Source organism: Rhynchophorus ferrugineus, unplaced genomic scaffold (assembly GCF_030347505.1).
Source record: "Rhynchophorus ferrugineus isolate W39M unplaced genomic scaffold, kcgeb_rfMv2 rfM5, whole genome shotgun sequence".
In the NCBI taxonomy this organism is placed as follows: Eukaryota; Metazoa; Arthropoda; class Insecta; order Coleoptera; family Curculionidae; genus Rhynchophorus; species Rhynchophorus ferrugineus.
Genome location: NW_027472584.1, coordinates 8,581,079 through 8,597,819, shown reverse-complemented (window position 1 = coordinate 8,597,819; position 16,741 = coordinate 8,581,079). Strand labels below are relative to the sequence as shown.

General features: G+C 30.6%; 2 protein-coding genes and 1 long non-coding RNA gene across 3 annotated transcripts in view; 1 reads left to right on the top strand and 2 right to left on the bottom strand.

The window, feature by feature from the left end:
- Positions 1-16,741, bottom strand: part of LOC143197645 (elongation factor-like GTPase 1) — a 151,475-nt gene that overhangs the window by 92,890 nt on the left and 41,844 nt on the right. The window lies entirely within an intron of this gene.
- The window catches only part of dsx-c73A (doublesex cognate 73A), a 92,083-nt gene that overhangs the window by 36,887 nt on the left and 38,455 nt on the right, over positions 1-16,741 (top strand). The window lies entirely within an intron of this gene.
- LOC143197657 (uncharacterized) lies at positions 14,566-15,206 on the bottom strand. The gene is made up of 2 exons (XR_013006051.1): positions 14,969-15,206; positions 14,566-14,903 (listed from the first exon to the last, which is right to left on the bottom strand). It is a non-coding gene; the product is annotated as an uncharacterized LOC143197657 (long non-coding RNA).

The window sequence follows — 16,741 nt, the reverse complement described above, 5'->3', positions numbered from 1 at the left end:
AGTAAATATAATTTTGAAATAGGCAAAAGTATTTGACTAAATATTTGACCATATTGAAGATCAACTCAAAACATCGATTAAATGGATCCAATATGCTATAATGCAGCTTGATGAAAGTACAGACCAATAACTGGTATTTCAAAAGTATTCGTGAAATATATTTCAGTGCTTATACATTTTGCAAAGATGTAAATGCGTGGCATCTGATTTAGAAAACGTTTGATGAAGCATTCAGAGATCTTTAGAAGTGAATATATTAAAGCAGCCAAAAAGGCTATCTTAACTTTGCTTCTTCTTGTGAAAATGCATCGTTGTGAAACAGGTCTTTCAGCATACATACATTCAAAATGCAAATTTAGCTCGAAATTGGATGTTACTCATGGAATATATATATATATATATATATATATATATATATATATATATATATATATATATATATATATATATATACATGTTTTTTGTATGTGTTTTTTATATATATACATTATTGTACAATGCATGTATTATTCAAAGTATTATCCATTGACGGCCTCTACTTTTTCCCATGTTTTTTATGCAATTTACGGATTCCATCTCGAAAGAAAAATGTATCTTTTGAGGGTATCTACGAATCAACCAATTTTTTGGTATCTTTATAAAAAGTTAAGTGCTGCTCAGACAGGTCACTACTCATGAAGGTGTGGAGAATCCGGCGAGTGAGGTAGCACTTCACATTTTAATGTTTTCAGCTGTTTCACAACATGTGGTCGAGCGTTGTCACGCTGAATAATAACAATGTTGTATCTTTGACGGCATTCCGGCCGTTTTTTCGTGCAGTACTCGGCTCAAACGCATCAACAGCGATCTCCATTGATACTTTCATTAGGTTTTAACAGCTTGTAGTATACCACAACAAGTTGACTGCACCAAATATTCAGCATTAACTTGGAGCCATGAATATTCGGCTTTGCCGTTGATGTTAATGCGTGACCATGTGGTCCCCATGAATTTTTTCGCTTTAGATTATCGTATCCACTTTTGGATCCACTTTTCATCACCAACAACAATACGATGCAAAAAACCTTTCATATTGCAGCAGCATTTCACACAATGCTTTTTGCAATGGTTTTTCAATGTCTCTTAGCTTCAATTCATACAGCACAAAATACTCAAACTTTTAGATAATTTCAATATTCTTTAAGCGATTCGAAATAGTTTCTTATGCTATTTCCAACAATTCTGCAAATTCTTCTTGCATTTTACAAGTCCAGAATGCTCCTTGTTTACGATGTCAAAATCACCACTTTTAAAATGTCGAAACAAGTCTTCACATGTTGAAATGGATAAGCATGGTTGCCAAAAGCTTTGCACAACATTCGATAACCTTCAACCGTCGTTATCTTCAAACTGAAGTAAAAAAATAAAACTGACGCGCAAATGAGATATACTCCGTTCAAATTCAAACAATTTCAACGCACTGAAAATATTTTTTGTTTACAGTTCGACGAAATGGCACATACTGAAAAGTTAGGCTTCAACAATGAAGTTAGTTATAAATGTACCCAATGCGATTTAATACACTGCAGCACCATCTGTTGTACATTATTTAAAATTAATTTATATATCTATTGGTTGGTATTGGTTTGAATTAGTTCATATTTAACCATCTGTATTTCCAAAAATATAAAAACGGAGCCAATTTTTATTCTTTGTTTGCTTTGGTTGTTTCATTTTTATTCATAGAATAAGTACAGCATATTGCACGACACTGATAAAGAGCACTATTTATATCATTTTTTTCATCTAGACAGTTTGATATTAGGCGTGTATATACGTCTATGTATGAAAACCTTTCCGCATTCCTGAATAATATCCGACTACCTTTAAAATGTACGTAGAAGGCACCTAAATTACAATATTTCCACATAAATTTCAGACTGTCGCTGCAGTTTAGCTAACATTTTATGATATCCGATAGGGGTGAATATATAATGGTCTCGTGAACTGTTATTTTCTCCCGTTTTTCTTACCTGAATGAACACGATAATTTACGTTTCATCTTAGAGACTTATTTTCAATTTTGTTTTAAGTGTAATTTCCGCGTTCTCGCATAACAAGCATTATTCGTAAAGGAAAAATAATTATGGAATATATTTACATTTATCTGACTAACCCTTTTTTTAAATTTCATAACCTAGTTGAAGTTAAAATAGATTTCTTATTAAATCATAGATAGATCATAGACATATTATATCTGTAACAAAAAAAAACTGGAAAAACTCTTTCAAGAAGACTTTATTTTTACATATTTTATAGATATTTTTTCTTGTTAAATAATATCTTTTATCTTATAATATCAGAAAATAACAAGGACATCATAATATATTAATTAATTTCCCAATATTTGGTTTAATTAATTAATGTTAGATATATACTTATATCAGGTGTCTCGGTAATTACTTCCCTGTTCTTGTAACAGACTTCATAGCCATAAGTATGCAATGTTTGGTATGACACATATGTCATTTTATTCTACTGACATTGACCTCAAGACTAAACATGTTATATTCCGTCAAAATAACAACGTTACAGATTTATATGTTTTGTATCTGAAAACGTTCCTTTGTGGCACACTTCCCTTTCATGTTTCATCAAAAGAAAAAAGTCGCTTTTAAGTCAAGTTTGCTGGTAAAGACTTGCGGTGAGCAAGCTCCAATCACAAAAACATGTGAAACGTGGTTTCTACAATTTAAATGTTCAAGACAAAGAACGTCTTGATAGACAGAAAACGATGGAAAATGCGGATAAGCAGGAGCCAATGGATGAAAACCTAACACAACTCAACTCAATAATAATTGGCAGAAAAGTTGAATATAAGTCGCAATGTCTGAACAATTACTAATGATGGGAAAGATCCAAAAGATGGAAAGATGGGTGTCACACAAATTCAATGACAGATAATTAGACAATCGAAAAATCGTCAGTGAAATTCTACTTCAAGGTTATCAAATTATTTCTGCATCCAATAATGGGGTGATCAAAAAAAGATCGACTGAAAGGTCAAATCGCTTTGGTAGCAAGAAAATGTTCTGTGTCAGGTAGAACCAGGTTAGAACTGCATATTAATCGAAAAGGACCGCAATACTCTCAAAGTTATGATATGGTGATTTTGCAGCATGACAATGCACCATCTCATGCATCAAAACCAGTAAAAAATTATTAAAATCACTTGGATAAAAGGTTTATTTTAAAGGAGAAACTCTTCTTTTGGAATGGCATACATAAATTGCCTAAGAGATTGAGAAAATGTATAGAATCAAGTGGCTAATAGTTTGAATAAATACATTTGAACTATCCATTGTAAATAACGTGTTTTCTTTGGTGAAGAAATCGGAACGGTATTGCCGAAACACCAGATAAAAAAATTATTAATTATTACATATATTTGTAGATATATTTGATTTGATATAAATTAATTAATCTCATCATGATATATATTCAACCTATTCATTACTATATAGGTTTTGTTACGTCAATTTTTAGAAGAGACAACAAAGACATCAACCATAATTAATGCTCTTGAGTATACAAGATGCCCTGATAAATTTATTGGACTATACAGCTACATGTTTGGATTTACATCTGAATAGATACGAAATCATGCCTTTTCTTTTACTTTATTAGTCTTGAACTCATTGTGTATATATCTCGCTAGAAAGGATGCTCTCCAGGTCCCTTAAAAGACACATGAATACTAAACCTTCGCATTATAGTACCGCTTCGCTTGGTACTTGTAATTGCATCGAGCACATAAATATTATCTTACTGGGAGATCCATTATACGTTATATTGAACCCAAAATTGTAACATATTAAATTAATTATTTCTCGTACTTATATTAAATTGATATATCAATTTTACAAATATTTCTGAAAGAATTCAATCCAATCAACGTGGTTGATTTTAATTTTAAAAGAATCCACATACAAAATACCTGGACAAGATTACCAGTTAATAAGCAGGATAACAAAAAATGTTTACGCATAAAATATAAACAAAAATATCTTGTTTGTATTAATTAGCTGTAAATTAAACTGTCAACATAACTACTATAGAATTTCCCGTTAAAAAAAGAAAGAATAGAGTTATGTATAGTAAAATAAAGAGATTATGATGAGAGGATGAAAAGGAATTATAAAATATATTCTCTGCACTTAAATAAATCATAGCACGCCAAATTTCTTGAATATTTTGAGACATGAACCTGCCAATTGTTTTTGATAGTTTTACAATTCATGACGTAACATATACTAATTATATTACCAACGCTCCGGACACTATAATTAAATGAATTGTCAACTGTATTATTAAACTTTACTATTTATAATGTGTTATTCTGTAGTGCATTTGAAACATGCTTATTTTAATTCAAAGAAAATTGCTGATGAAATTGTATTAGTCCAAGATCTCGCGAACGCTAGCTAGCCATTTTTAATCTTTTCCCAAACACAGACATAGTTGAACATCATCTGTAACTACTATAGGGCTTAGACCTTTAAAACTGCCTATTACTCTGGAAACTAGCTTTAAATAGTTGTCCAAGTTATTTGACATAAATTCACTCACTGACCCTTTAGATAGTTTGTTAATTATTGCTTTGGTATCTGGTACCTCTCTAAGACCGAATTTTCGTAACAGCTACCTGTAGTAATGTAATTCCATAAAAAATCAGTTTTTATAAGAGAAAAACACTCCATCAATATCGAAGACATAACTATAGATTTCGATATTTTAAAAGCAGTAATTTTAACAAAATTGAGACAGAATATCTAAAACTAAACAATGAATAATGAAAAATTACAAAAAAGAAACAAAATGCGAAGATAGGAAATTGGAATCCCATGACTTTTCAAAATAAAACAACCATTATAAAGCAGAAATGGGACAAATACGAATTTGCTATATGTTGCAAAATTTGTGAAAACATATATACAGAAACAATTAACTGGAAAATTTCGACCATACTATATATTCACCAGACATTACACTTTGTTCGAATCAATGTTATATAATCTGGATGAAATGAATTTTCATTTTACCAAACACGTGTCTTGAGACTTATGTTAGCCTTAGTTTAAATACAATACTTTAAAAAATAATACCAAGAAACCTCAAAATTCGCAATCCTTATATATTCCCCATGTCGTGTTGAATCATTAAAAAATAACGTGGCCATAATATCGTTTCTTTCTGGGAGACAGAAAGTATTTCCAAGAAAGAAAATAAAGCCACTGAGTGTGTAATTAGAACATCAGATAATTAACAAGCAACATAATAAAAAAGGTGATGTATAGTAGGTGGAAAAGACAAAAAACTTGTTATTAGATGAGTTCATAAAAATATGAAATACACTCTGATAGAACTTGTAGAATAATTAAATAATTAACTAGCTTTAAATGACAATCGTATTCCGAACAAATAATCCAACGTTATCTTTAACTATTTTTAATACACTAAATTAATTAACATTATGCAGTTTTATGAAAAAGTCACTTGATTAACGCTAATTACAGGACAATTAGATTTCAATTAATTATCCTACTAATTAAAACATTTTCAAGATTCATTTCGCGATATTGACACTTCAAACGTTTCGTTTTTGATCGTAAATATGTTTAGATGGTGTCCAGATAAAACCAAACATAAATGGTCGTATTATAGAATTATAATTAATGCATAATAAAAGCATTTACTTATGTATTATGATAATGGCGAAGCTACATGCAAGAGTTTTTATCATCACCTATTTGGAGGCCTTCCTTGGAACTATGTTGTAACTAATAATTCTTTGGAGTTTTTACAAGAAAATGAAATATTACGAACACAAGCGAACTCCGCATGTGGCCATTTTTTTTTAATTAATCGGTTAATTCAATGGAGAAATTAAGTTGTTTATTATCTTTCTGTTTATGAAAGCCAGAAAATATTAAGCAGCTGTAGTAATAAATATTGAGATGGCACACAATAAAATTAAAATTATTTTCATCAAGCAGCAAGTATGTTTAATTTTTAAACAACTAGAATGTCCACACCGGATATAAATTGCAACGTGTGATATATATATTCGTATTGATGATACCCATCTTGTCTATGAGCACATAACTTTGCTTTTAACAGAACAAGTAAAATCATTTTACACCTAAATTATGTAATATTATTTCTGAGTATCTTGTCAAAGGAGTACACGTCAAACAGGTGTTTTACCTAATTGACAGATCCAATTATATGATATATGTGATATTAACTATCGTTGTTTCAAACTAAAAGTTTTTTCATAATATAACGCAATATATTATGCGAAAATAATTATTATAAGTATAAACATTAGTCTGCGGTATGAATTTTATATTTTACCCTCGTATATCATTTCTGTGTCATTTTCTAACCACACAATCATAAACTATCTAGTTCTCACCAATCATCAGCCGTCATAATAATTCGAGAAGATTAAAGGTTAGCATAGTTCAAATATACTAACAGTTTAAATGAAACTTACGTCGTTATTCATCACGAAGCTTACATTTCAAAACGTAAAGCATGTGGAAAATTTTAAGAATACATCACCTATTGTGCTACATCATGAAAATGATTAGTTCAAGACATAATTGTTCCTTATTATCAGTCTCAATCATTCTATAATAATTTCATTGAATACCTAAAGTGATGAGGACATACTCATTCATTATTAATAGTTCCATCCTTTAATAATATATACAATCAGTTTCTTCTTTCTTCAGCTTCCCATCTTATCCTTAATTGCGATTCTCGGTTTATCTTAGCGAATCGAACATGAATCAAATGCAGATTGCTTCTTGTTTAATTGGATATTGTTGAATATATCATTTAAGTTTTGTTATTTGGAATGTGTAAAATGAAAAAATTATAATTATTTTCTATAAATTATTAGGTGTATGACTTTAAAATTAAAAAAAAAATTTCTATGGTCTTTCCCCATCTCTCAAAACAAGCGATTGTTGAATGACGCCAAGTTTCGTGAATATGTCGCATATGGGGAACTACCTATCCCAAGTTTAAGAGGATGTTGGATGTTGTTGAACATGGTATTGCTTACATCCTTGCCCACTAAATCATTTTTACTGATCACCTTACTTTCTTTAGTCAGCATCTAACCATTGCAAACCATTGTTCATTCGGAGGAATAAGCAGGAAATATTTTTTAAAGTGAATATAAAAAGCATCGCAAACTCTAAAAAAATGAGAGATTATGTAAATTACGTAGACTTGATGTTCCTGAACCTCTCATTCAATCTTCTCCGTATTTCAAGTATAGTTGATCATATAAGATCATAGAAAACTCTTATTAGAACGAAGTCCTACCTACTCATAATTAAATGCTTAAAACCTAAAATAATGTTATATTAATTTACTGAATTTTAAGAAACCAACATTGCAAAAATGTAAGACATGCACCAAATGTTCTACGTTAAAAATGACAGTTTCAATTATAAGTTTGGCCATTTAGCTGACATTTGTATTTGAAATTATAATGGACAGAAAATGACAGAAGAAACATACATGACGCAACATAACTTTAAGAAAAAACCTTTTTTACAATAACTATTATCCTATCAAATACAAGAATCCATAATGTTGAGTACTGCTATAGTGGCCAAATTGGCACGCTGTTTAAAGTGATAAGTGAGATAGAATCCGGTAGGCATTCAATACCCAGTACCTTGAAAAAGGAAAGACCATCAACAGCGACTATTACATAGCGTTATTGGACCGTTTGAAGGACGAAATCGCCGAAAAAACAGCCGCATTTGAAGAAAAACAAAGTGCAGCTTCACCAAGACAATGCATCGTGTCACAAGTCGGTGAAAACGATGGTAAAAATCCATGAATTGGGTTTCGAGTTGCTTCCTCATCCACCGTATTCTCCAGATCTGGCCCCCAGCGACTATTTCCTGTTCTCAGATCTAAAAAGAATGCTCGCTGGGAAGAAATTCTCGTCGAATGAAGAGGTGATCACCGAATCTGAGGCCTATTTTGAACCAAAAGACAAATCGTACTACAAAAATGCTATCGAAAATTTGGAGGGTCGCTATAATCAGTGTATCGCTCTTGAAGGGAATTATGTTGAACAAAAAAACTAATTTTGCCAAAAAAATTTATTTTAAAATGGTAGGCCGGGGACTTTTCAATTGACCTGATATGTAGAAGAAGGACAGTTGGAAGAATCATCAGTAAATATTTATAAATCTAATCGAAATTATACCATCATATGGAAAATTAATTTTAACAATATAAAAAAGTTAGTATAAAGGAGTAAAGGAATAACAGCCAATAACCACTTTAATATTAGTATTAGAAGATCACACATAAGACATACATCCCATCTTAACTTGTACACAAGGATTTACTTTAAAGTAAATACAGACATAAAACATAATTTAGTAAATATGTGGTCAATATTTCATTACAATTCTCATTACAAGACTCATCTTAAATTACTTTGTTAAACAAGCTTGGTAGAAATATAAGATATGCACCAGGCACGTTAGGCTGACAAACTAGAATGTTACTACCAGACATAAACATCAACCATTCAAATGTATGGCCATTTTGGTGACTCTCAAGCCGACCAACACCACATTCCTGCGTTTTCAAAGTAAATATTAAATTACTTCACTCCAAAATGGAGTAATTTATTTTCTAAATATCTGGTCTTTGCACTAGCGTCAAACAGGTGCCTTATTAAACCTCTACGCGCTAAATGGAATATGCGATGCTACTATTAGCGATCTTAGAAACGATTTCATCGCGAATGAAATCTTCCTTATACAGCTGCATATTATTAGTTAAAAATCATACCTTATATTACTTGTCTAGCTCGTTCATTTAATATTGATTTCGCTCGATATAGTTAATAAACAGGAAGATAACAAGATATTTTCCACATCAACTGATTTTTTTACTTCAACTTGGTAGTTACTTCTCTCTTGGTAACGCATCAGGTAATTATTTTCTCAGTTTTTTTTTATTAGATCATGTTTTACGAAGTAAAAATTATATTAGCTTTTTTCTGCATTTCGATTTAAAATAAAAACAATCAATTAATGATATTTTAATAAAATTCAGTTGCTTCCCTTCTAGTGTAAAACTAGATAGAATATTTATCATCAATAAAGAATTTTGAGTTTTTTGGTTGATTTCCCAATTTTTTTTTTAACTCCATTTCGCCCTTGGCAGAGGTCGGAATAAGTAATATTCTAGGGGTGGATCTGGACGACACCAAAATTCACAACCAATCTCGCTCAGTATTTGACGGGCCACCAAGTTTGTGTGAGTGTGTGAGTTTGTGACACACTCACACACTTTCCTATTATTCAATTCTGGCCATTTTTAATAATCTGGTGTAATATATCTAGTTTACATTAGAATTGAAAGTCAATTGCATGGCCCATTTCAAGCAGCTTATGGTAGACGATTCCTTTCCAATCCACAGTACCACACAAATCTTTTTCCCAGTTAATCCTAGATTTACAAATGCTTTGTGACAGTCAAGTATCTCATGATCCACGATTTCATCACCAAGGAATCGAAAGTGTTTTTTCGCTTTATACAGTTTATAACTCTTGTCATTAAGCTTCTTTTTGTAGTCAGCTTTAGAATAATGGGTCAAAACGATTTTGTGGCCAAAGCTACCACCCAAATTACCAAAACGGAAACAAGTAATCGTTTATCGTTTGAGTCGTTTCTACACAGAAGTTTTTAATAAAAGTTTCATCATATAGAGTACACATTTCTATACAAGCTGTCCAGTGTTAAAATTTGCGAAAAAAATAAACTTAGAGGTACCAATCTTACTTTATATTTTTGCATATAGGTATATGAAAATACTTTATTTCTTCAAAGTGATCGAAATAAATATACTAATATTTGTAGTTCTAATACATAAAAAAGGATAAAGTAGTGTTGAAAAAAGGACAAAACTATACCAAGATACCAATTATTTTAATAAAATTTTACATTATATATGCTTAGTACAATCTTAATTTAAAATTAATTTATTACTGTTGATCTGTTGTACTTCATAATATGCAAAGGAGTGTGGAATAAATACATCAGTATATATTTTTCCAATTCCAATTAAATTAGACTAACTAAACTGAAGGAGACACTTGGCAAAAATATCGAAAATTGTCAGCCAATTTTTTCCTATTTTTAAAAGCTGAAAAGTTGGTTTCCTAAAATAAAAATTGGTAACCCTAGATAATTTTATGACTTTTATCACCAATTTTCTTTGATTTAAACAAGAGTCTAACGCCCGTGCTTTGACAATAATACACAATAGTTACAGAAGAGTCCGATATGACATAGCATAAGAGACGCCATCTAGAATAGATCTCTTGGAATTAATACAAAATTCCAGTAAATTAAACACTATCAAATTGAGTATTTAAAAGCAATTTTGAACAGTTAAAAAATAAAACGGTTAATTAACTGATACGCTATGCGATTAATTGCAGATAAACATTGTAATTATAATTGATGACCCTAAACTTATTCTGAAACATATTTTAAACTCGGTCATCGAGCTAACTCGATTTTCAGCCTTAATAATTTTAACGTCATATAACGGAATTTGTAATATGGAAACTTAATGTACGAATGAAGCAGATGCAAATATTTTGGATCGATAAAACAGACGTGAACTAGGCTACGTTATTACCATATGTTTCCATGAGGTAAATGGTAGGTAATCGACCATATCGTGTAATAATTTTGAAATCCTTATCATATGTTAACAATTAGAATAATAGAACGTCAGTTTATGTGAAGGGAGTTGTGTTTTATTTTATTTATTTCTTGATTGTATTAATTCATAGTGTCCCAAAGTTATGAATTTGTCACTAATTATGCGTTACAGTGATTTGGAGTTTAGAGAACCGATAATGATAATAGCAAAATGAATGCATCCACAAGGGATGAATTTTTTGATGTGGATTTTGGACTAGAGACATCATCGAACTTATATTTTCACAATTTTTTTTTTAAATGAGGATGGTCAGCTAGTGAGCCATTACTGATAATGTGGACGACATGTAGTTTTAATAAGATGATAGCACTAGCTATACAGTCCGTAAAAATTAAATTAATACATGAGACATCTACATTTAGCACCATTTATTTTCATGGGGTTTTTAAACTAAAAGGTCTAGGCCAATAGGGACACTTGTGTATTGAAGAGAGGGATTCAAAGCTGTATCAACAAAATCTGAAAATGACGAAAAAGAAAATGGATCAAAGTAATTTGCTCAATTTAACAGGTGGGGGTAAAAGTCCCGCTACCGCTTTGATTGCGCGCCACCTTATTTATGTGACGTTTAGCTCAGTTTCACTTTAACTATTATGTTGTGTAGACGTCCAAATTTTATTATGGATAAATATACGCCACAAGAATGAGCAGAAGTAGTGACAATATTTATTGAAAATAATCGTTCCGTTATTGCCACTCAGCGGAAATTACGTCAAAGATATCGTAATCGTCCAGTGCTTCACAAAACCACAATTTATTGTTTACATGCGAATTTTCGGCAGTACGGTACGACAGCAGACAGGCCTCGTTCATGAAATGATGAAACATCATTGTGTCCACTAAAAACCAGCTGTAAGGTTTGGTATTCATGCCGGAAACATCATTAGTCCTTATTTTTTTGAAAATGACCAAGGTGTTGCTGTTACTGTTACTGCTAAACAGTACCAAGACATGATTCGAAATGTTCTTGTGCCTGAAATGGAAGAGCAAGGACTAGAGGACATATGGTCTCAACAAGATGGGACCACAGCACACACAGCTCTATCAACAATTCAATTATTGAATTACGTTTTTCCACGAAGACTAATTTCGCGAAGTGGCGATCCAGATCCAGATGGCCAGCCAGATCTACGGATTTAACAGCACCAGACTTTTTCTTATGGGGTTTTTTAAAATCAAAAATTTTTTTGAATAAGCCTCAAACGATTCAACATCCTAAAGACAATACTCGTCACGACATTGAAGAAATTCAGCCTCAAATATTGCAGGACGTCATGAAAAACGCCTTAAAAAGAGCCGAAAGTTGCATAGCGAATCGCGGTCACCATTTAGCCGATATAATTTTTCAATCATAACGAAAACAAATTTAAAGACCAAATAAAGTTTTTATGAAAACCAAACTTACTTATCCTTTATTTATCCCGCGTTGTATATTTGTAACCTTATATTTGCAATTAAAATAATGCATACATTTTAAGACACCCTATACATACAAATAGTTAACCAGGCTCGATATCTTATGGAGCTCACAGATGTAGTAGATGATCTGAATATGTCATAATAAACTCGGCATTGTGATTTGTACTTACTTGCTTAAGTCTTATAATGAATAATTCCTTTCTAATACCATCAGGTTCTTATATCACTATTATCATCTTACTTCTAGGTTACCAACACATTATTTGCCATTAATTCGAGTTTTGCAGTACATTGCGCTCATTTACCTTGATTCAAATACAATATTTTTCAAATACTGTTTTTTTTATCACTGAAATAGTTAATATGATACAAAAATATATTTATTTTAAACAAAGGAATTATGATTAAATGTGTCCATATCACTCATCCGTTTACTTTTTACAATTTTATTTAGAACTCAGGGTTTTATGCATAAGATTGGCCTTCAGTGATATCAGACCTTAGTGCCCACAACACTATCACATATATATTAAAAGTGATAGTACGTAGTAAAAGACATATAACAATAAACAAAATTTGAAAATGTCAACTCTCCTTCCAAACAATGTAATCATAATAAAATTAATTTTAGACAAAACCAGGTAAACTGAAAGTGACACTGTAAAACCAACAATTGTAAAATTAGTCAGTTCATCACGATTTTAAATGTGAAAACAAAAAACATATCACCTCAAGAAATATACCGGAACATTATTTTATCATAAATAGCAATTAAGGTCAGATTCAAGCTAACAAAGCCATTTTAAAAAAAACGCCAAACAGAAAAAATGTATTCCCATGACCTTTACATGAACATTTCCCAGCGTACCAAATTATTAATAATTAGATAAATTACCACCAAAAATGGAACGAATAATAACATGGGAGAGCAATGAATTAGCTTTTGTATTAGTTATTGAAAGTATGGAATGCAATTCTTTCATTATTCCCATTCTTGTAAATTTCCTAGTGCAAATAATTTAAAATAGTTCAGTATTAGACACAATACTACAAAACAATAAATAAAATATAGTGTTTTCAACAACAGAAATTATTGATGCCGCAAAAGTTTACAGAAGGAATATCATCAACAAAATGATTAATGAGGTTGATCCTGACTGATTGAATAATTAATTAATGGATTGGTTTACTTCAATTTACTACACGTCAAAAGACCGATTTGTTATTTGCTTAGCATAATACATATATGCATCATATATTTCACGTCTCATTCTCTTATTTGTCTGCTTCGACTTTTTACATGTGATTTACAGAGCGAGCGAAGAATTTTCAACAGCTCAAGACTAATTCTAGCTTATCATATAAATATAAACTAATGATTATTAGTGATATTTCGTTTAATAAAATCATGATTTTAAAACGTGAATGATCATTAAATCTAATTAGTGATAGCCATGTAGTCGAAATTCGACTACAATTTATTAAGTTAATCATATTTCTCTCTTTATTATAAAGGGAATAATTTCAAAATGATATATTACTAAAATTTGTTTTCGCGATATTTTGAATATAAGATCAGAAATATATTCGATATATAACATTAATTAAAATAATAAATGTCTATATATTAAAACATATTAAAATAACTATCTCAAGAACTAACACTCATTAACCTTTTTTAAATGACAATTAATTCCAGTTTTCATTAAGTTTCAATAATCAACAAAGTATCGATAAGTTTAAATTACTACACCGCAGTATCATAGGTAAGATTATTTTCAGAATTATAACAATTGAGAGCATCATATATAAGTATACAAGATATTTCTTTACTTTTATGTTATAAACATAAATATGGAATAATAAATGATATAATATACGTTCAAAAATAATTTTGAAATTGACATTTGATTTTAGCATGTATATTAAAACAATAACGAACACAATTAAGTGATTTATTTTTGCAATTTAGAAATGCATATTTAAAAAATATATTTACACTTACTAAATTGATTATTGATTTTTCAAATTAGGTCTAAACAGTAAATAATTAAAATAACTAATACAAAGTTATATCTTACATATATCTTATTAGATTAGTCGTTAAACACCTTAATATTTATCAATGCTTTAAAATCTTTACAAATTTACTGTTAATAATTCGTATTTTTTTCTATTTGCCCTATATGTTCCATCTATACAAATTATGTAGTTGGTCTTATTTTAACCGCTGAAAAATGTCATTACCTCATTTATGTATTTATTTTTTATCCACATTTCTCGCCTAAAATATATATTATAAAAACAATAAATACACCAGGCAGATTAAAAAGATAATTTATTTACCTAATTTTTTAAATAAAATTGCATTGTTCTTTGCTTATTTATTCAACATACAAATTCCTTGATGTATAAAACAGTAGTTGTATTTTTTTCCTGCCAATAGATTTATATATTTCAAGCTAGTATTTTATGTAAATCTAGAACCTTGACCTTGCTTCTTTAATTTTCCTTCTATGGCTTCGTTAATCTACTGCTTTCTATATAACTAACAACTAACCAACAAATAAGAAATTAAAATTCTATGAAACTATTTTATAATTCTTAGTATTCTTTGCAAGATTCATTTTAACTCTTGATGACTCTTTACTAAAGAAACCTGAAATGAATTAGAGGTAAATAGCACGAAAATTACAGAAAAATCTTAATAACCTTTAAAATTACCTCTCGTATCAGTCCTTAAGTAAGAATAACTTTTCTTAGTTTTCTGTTCACCAGACATCAAGCTAAATCAAAATCTGATTTCGAAATTCTAAATATCTTATAAACAAAGGGGACAGACGATTCTTATTATTCTCGAATTTTGTTAATTTATATTGGGATGAAATTTTCGCATATGTTGGGTTTTCCTTACACAGCTGTATATACCTTCCGATAAAGCGGACACATTAATTTGTTTTCTCTTCAAAAAAATTAAAATATAATTTTACGTGACCATACTATTCTTAATCGTTTTTTATCTAAACTTTAACTTATATAGCCATAACATTTTAATAGTTTATACAATACGGGAATAACGGAAAATAACAGAAAATCTTAAATAACACTGCTAAAAATTAAATAACTTCCTTTAATAATTTTTTAATACACACTCACTTTCCGTTTTAATATCCCTTCAAAATTAAAATTTAGGAACCTGTCTTTCGATTCAATATTGCCTGCCGGCATTTAGCGGTACAAGGATGCCAGATTTTGATTTTAAAAATTACGCGTCCATAGTTGATTTACATACAACCGAAACGACGAAAACTCTATCGGATAAGAGTTGGAGCTGGCGGCGCGTCGACCAAAACCTACAATAATTATTTGTATATATTTTGTAGTAAGTTTTAACCGTACCAAATTTTACGCCTCCAGGTGCCCCTGTTTTCTAAAGGGGAGGCAAACATTTTTCAAAAACCGATTAATATATGGAGATAGATAGATAGTTGTTTCACATATTTCAATATTAGCTAATATGATTTAAATGTACTTTTTCAGGGTCTTTTAACAATTCATAATAAATTTATATTATACACAAACAAATAACATAAAATATAGAAAGAAATAAACACTCTATATTGTTCATAAACATAATTATTAGTTCAATAACAATATTGCATTTTGATCAATTACGGTAACCTGCGACCCTTATCAAATTTATCAGTAAATAATTACGACTGCAGAAATAATCATCCAATTAGCAAGCAACTGTATGTCAATAGATTTTCTGCACAAATTGTTAGAAAAGCACGCTGGCAACTTCGTACTTATCATTTTCCGTTCATCTAGCTCGGAGCCAGTATTTACATCGTCCATCATGGCGGCAAAATCTGATTTGAATCTTGTAGCAGAGCTTCAAGTTCCTTAATCCGTTCTTCGTCTAATATATAGGCTTCTCTCCTTTTATGCACGGAAGATGCATGGCATATTCATTGAACCTTTTCAAAAACAGTTCTGTTTTTGATTTATAATGGGTTTATTTAATGCTGGATAAAAATGCATTATGAAAACCGTTATTCGAGAATATATTGTCGTTCTTTCAACCATTACCTTCAGCAAATTATCTTTTAAATGCAAATGAAACAACTTCTATTAGTCATCTACACTACATTATTATACGAGGGTGGTCCGATAAGTACTTAGCCTGCAAAAGGAAAACGGAAAATTTTGAAAAGTGGCCCAGCGATGCTCCAACTTCTTTAACTCGTCTTAAAAAATACATTTTCTCGAGGTCTGCAAAGTGGGCCTTCGTGGCGGCGATGACCTCCTCATTCGACTAAAATTTCTGCCCGGCCAGTGTTTTTTTCAAGTTCGGAAACAAAAAGAACTCACACGAGGCCAAATCTGGAGAGTATGGAAGAGGGTGCAGCAGTTCGTAGACCAATTCGGCCATTTTAGCCGTAGCGAGTGCGGAGGTGTGAGCCGATATTACTTCTACACGCGGCCAAAACAAAA